The following is a 5,448-nucleotide window of genomic DNA, read 5'->3' on the forward strand; positions in this document are numbered from 1 at the left end:
TATCCAAGCGTGTGTCTGTATACTCGAAGAATTTCAAAGTTCCAGCGGCGTATTGCTTTCATTTTGTAGCGGCGTATTGCTTTCGATCCCAGCGGCGTATTGCTTTCGACTGTAGCGGCGTATTGCTTTCGATCCCAGCGGCGTATTGCTTTCATCTGTAGCGGCGTATTGCTTTCGATCCCAGCGGCGTATTGCTTTCGTCTGCAGCGGCGTATTGCTTTCGTCTGTAGCGGCGTATTGCTTTCAGTTCCGGCGGCGTATTGCTTTCGCCTGCAGCGGCGTATTGCTTTCGTCTGCAGCGGCGTATTGCCTTATTCACAGCGGCGTATTGCTTCTATTCACAGCGGCGTATTGCCTTATTCACAGCGGCGTATTGCCTCTATTTACAGCGGCGTATTGCCTTATTCACAGCGGCGTGTTGCTTCTGCTTACAGCGGCGTATTGCCTTATTCACAGCGGCGTGTTGCTTCTGCTTACAGCGGCGTATTGCCTTATTCACAGCGGCGTATTGCCTCTATTTACAGCGGCGTATTGCCTTATTCACAGCGGCGTATTGCTTTCGTCTGCAGCGGCGTATTGCCTTATTCACAGCGGCGTATTGCTTCTATTCACAGCGGCGTATTGCCTTATTCACAGCGGCGTATTGCCTCTATTTACAGCGGCGTATTGCCTTATTCACAGCGGCGTGTTGCTTCTGCTTACAGCGGCGTATTGCCTTATTCACAGCGGCGTGTTGCTTCTGCTTACAGCGGCGTATTGCCTTATTCACAGCGGCGTATTGCCTCTATTTACAGCGGCGTATTGCCTTATTCACAGCGGCGTGTTGCTTCTACTTACAGCGGCGTATTGCCTTATTCACAGCGGCGTATTGCCTCTATTTACAGCGGCGTATTGCCTTATTCACAGCGGCGTGTTGCTTCTACTTACAGCGGCGTATTGCCTTATTCACAGCGGCGTATTGCCTCTATTTACAGCGGCGTATTGCCTTATTCACAGCGGCGTGTTGCTTCTACTTACAGCGGCGTATTGCCTTATTCACAGCGGCGTATTGCCTCTATTTACAGCGGCGTATTGCCTTATTCACAGCGGCGTGTTGCTTCTGCTTACAGCGGCGTATTGCCTTATTCACAGCGGCGTGTTGCTTCTGCTTACAGCGGCGTATTGCCTTATTTACAGCAGCGTACTGCTTTCAGTTACAGCGGCCCATTTCCAGAGTTCCAGCGGCGTATAGCTTCATGTTGTAGCGCCGTACTGCTTCATCTTCTAGCAGCGTATTGCCGGAGTTCTAGCAGCATATTCCTTATATTATTAGAACAATGTAGCTGAAATAACCAATTATCCCATACGAATGCCACCTGAAAATAATACATGTGATTTAAAAGTAAAAAATTAAAATATAAATTTTTTATTTTATTAATAAGATACGAATAATATAATACAATATCAACATATTGTATTATTTCAACCAATTACATGTTGTTTTATTGACAATGCCCAAAACCGGCATCCCAATATCCGCACAAATCCACAGACATGGTTCGAACGAAAAAAAAAAAAGGGACAGAGGGAATCTCGTTAATCCAAACACGCGCATCGCAAACATATCCGGGGACGATCTACCTAACAGTACAGACCAAAACTGACTCCCGCCGTTTACCCGCACGACCGATAGAACACGATTAGTACACGTCGAAATATAACTCGGAACATTATTTCTCAATAACTCGATAAATACTCATCCGAGCGCTTTCATACTTGATATTTGTCTTCGAAATGCTTTACCACACGATGATCTAATATTTATAATTGTCCGAGTAAGCCGGAAAGATAAGTTTACTCTTGGCGGTCGGAGCAATATTTCACAAAAACTGGAGCAATACGCGTCCGAGAGCTTTGAAACTCGAGAAATATTGATGACAAGCGGTATCGTGCGTGGATATAACGATTAAAGTCGTGCGGGAGCTCGGGGAGAAAAGTTTACTCTTGGCGGTTGGACTTAGAAAAATTTCGCTCGAGCTCCTTCGCACGGCGATCCGACGCGCCTCGGCGCGCGAACGATTCGTTCGAGCGGCCGAGCAAGCGATGCGCTCCGAACATTATTCTCAGTTTATTCGATAAATACTCATCCGACCGCTTTCATACTTGATATTTGTCTTCGAAATGCTTTACCACACGATGATCTAATATTTATAATTGTCCGAGTAAGCCGGAAAGATAAGTTTACTCTTGGCGGTCGGAGCAATATTTCACAAAAACTGGAGCAATACGCGTTCGAGAGCTTTGAAACTCGAGAAATATTGATGACAAGCGGTATCGTGCGTGGATATAACGATTAAAGTCGTGCGGGAGCTCGGGGAGAAAAGTTTACTCTTGGCGGTTGGACTTAGAAAAATTTCGCTCGAGCTCCTTCGCACGGCGATCCGACGCGCCTCGGCGCGCGAACGATTCGTTCGAGCGGCCGAGCAAGCGATGCGCTCCGAACATTATTCTCAGTTTATTCGATAAATACTCATCCGACCGCTTTCATACTTGATATTTGTCTTCGAAATGCTTTACCACACGATGATCTAATATTTATAATTGTCCGAGTAAGCCGGAAAGATAAGTTTACTCTTGGCGGTCGGAGCAATATTTCACAAAAACTGGAGCAATACGCGTTCGAGAGCTTTGAAACTCGAGAAATATTGATGACAAGCGGTATCGTGCGTGGATATAACGATTAAAGTCGTGCGGGAGCTCGGGGAGAAAAGTTTACTCTTGGCGGTTGGACTTAGAAAAATTTCGCTCGAGCTCCTTCGCACGGCGATCCGACGCGCCTCGGCGCGCGAACGATTCGTTCGAGCGGCCGAGCAAGCGATGCGCTCCGAACATTATTCTCAGTTTATTCGATAAATACTCATCCGAGCGCTTTCATACTTGATATTTGTCTTCCAAATGCTTTACCACACGATGATCTAATATTTATAATTGTCCGAGTAAGCCGGAAAGATAAGTTTACTCTTGGCGGTCGGAGCAATATTTCACAAAAACTGGAGCAATACGCGTCCGAGAGCATTGAAACTCGAGAAATATTGATGACAAGCGGTATCGTGCGTGGATATAACGATTAAAGTCGTGCGGGAGCTCGGGGAGAAAAGTTTACTCTTGGCGGTTGGACTTAGAAAAATTTCGCTCGAGCTCCTTCGCACGGCGATCCGACGCGCCTCGGCGCGCGAACGATTCGTTCGAGCGGCCGAGCAAGCGATGCGCTCCGAACATTATTCTCAGTTTATTCGATAAATACTCATCCGAGCGCTTTCATACTTGATATTTGTCTTCCAAATGCTTTACCACACGATGATCTAATATTTATAATTGTCCGAGTAAGCCGGAAAGATAAGTTTACTCTTGGCGGTCGGAGCAATATTTCACAAAAACTGGAGCAATACGCGTCCGAGAGCATTGAAACTCGAGAAATATTGATGACAAGCGGTATCGTGCGTGGATATAACGATTAAAGTCGTGCGGGAGCTCGGGGAGAAAAGTTTACTCTTGGCGGTTGGACTTAGAAAAATTTCGCTCGAGCTCCTTCGCACGGCGATCCGACGCGCCTCGGCGCGCGAACGATTCGTTCGAGCGGCCGAGCAAGCGATGCGCTCCGAACATTATTCTCAGTTTATTCGATAAATACTCATCCGAGCGCTTTCATACTTGATATTTGTCTTCCAAATGCTTTACCACACGATGATCTAATATTTATAATTGTCCGAGTAAGCCGGAAAGATAAGTTTACTCTTGGCGGTCGGAGCAATATTTCACAAAAACTGGAGCAATACGCGTCCGAGAGCATTGAAACTCGAGAAATATTGATGACAAGCGGTATCGTGCGTGGATATAACGATTAAAGTCGTGCGGGAGCTCGGGGAGAAAAGTTTACTCTTGGCGGTTGGACTTAGAAAAATTTCGCTCGAGCTCCTTCGCACGGCGATCCGACGCGCCTCGGCGCGCGAACGATTCGTTCGAGCGGCCGAGCAAGCGATGCGCTCCGAACATTATTCTCAGTTTATTCGATAAATACTCATCCGAGCGCTTTCATACTTGATATTTGTCTTCAAAATGCTTTACCACACGATGATCTAATATTTATAATTGTCCGAGTAAGCCGGAAAGATAAGTTTACTCTTGGCGGTCGGAGCAATATTTCACAAAAACTGGAGCAATACGCGTCCGAGAGCATTGAAACTCGAGAAATATTGATGACAAGCGGTATCGTGCGTGGATATAACGATTAAAGTCGTGCGGGAGCTCGGGGAGAAAAGTTTACTCTTGGCGGTTGGACTTAGAAAAATTTCGCTCGAGCTCCTTCGCACGGCGATCCGACGCGCCTCGGCGCGCGAACGATTCGTTCGAGCGGCCGAGCAAGCGATGCGCTCCGAACATTATTCTCAGTTTATTCGATAAATACTCATCCGACCGCTTTCATACTTGATATTTGTCTTCGAAATGCTTTACCACACGATGATCTAATATTTATAATTGTCCGAGTAAGCCGGAAAGATAAGTTTACTCTTGGCGGTCGGAGCAATATTTCACAAAAACTGGAGCAATACGCGTTCGAGAGCTTTGAAACTCGAGAAATATTGATGACAAGCGGTATCGTGCGTGGATATAACGATTAAAGTCGTGCGGGAGCTCGGGGAGAAAAGTTTACTCTTGGCGGTTGGACTTAGAAAAATTTCGCTCGAGCTCCTTCGCACGGCGATCCGACGCGCCTCGGCGCGCGAACGATTCGTTCGAGCGGCCGAGCAAGCGATGCGCTCCGAACATTATTCTCAGTTTATTCGATAAATACTCATCCGAGCGCTTTCATACTTGATATTTGTCTTCAAAATGCTTTACCACACGATGATCTAATATTTATAATTGTCCGAGTAAGCCGGAAAGATAAGTTTACTCTTGGCGGTCGGAGCAATATTTCACAAAAACTGGAGCAATACGCGTCCGAGAGCATTGAAACTCGAGAAATATTGATGACAAGCGGTATCGTGCGTGGATATAACGATTAAAGTCGTGCGGGAGCTCGGGGAGAAAAGTTTACTCTTGGCGGTTGGACTTAGAAAAATTTCGCTCGAGCTCCTTCGCACGGCGATCCGACGCGCCTCGGCGCGCGAACGATTCGTTCGAGCGGCCGAGCAAGCGATGCGCTCCGAACATTATTCTCAGTTTATTCGATAAATACTCATCCGACCGCTTTCATACTTGATATTTGTCTTCGAAATGCTTTACCACACGATGATCTAATATTTATAATTGTCCGAGTAAGCCGGAAAGATAAGTTTACTCTTGGCGGTCGGAGCAATATTTCACAAAAACTGGAGCAATACGCGTTCGAGAGCTTTGAAACTCGAGAAATATTGATGACAAGCGGTATCGTGCGTGGATATAACGATTAAAGTCGTGCGGGAGCTC

This window comes from Lasioglossum baleicum, unplaced genomic scaffold, assembly GCF_051020765.1.
Source record: "Lasioglossum baleicum unplaced genomic scaffold, iyLasBale1 scaffold0028, whole genome shotgun sequence".
Classification (NCBI taxonomy): Eukaryota; Metazoa; Arthropoda; class Insecta; order Hymenoptera; family Halictidae; genus Lasioglossum; species Lasioglossum baleicum.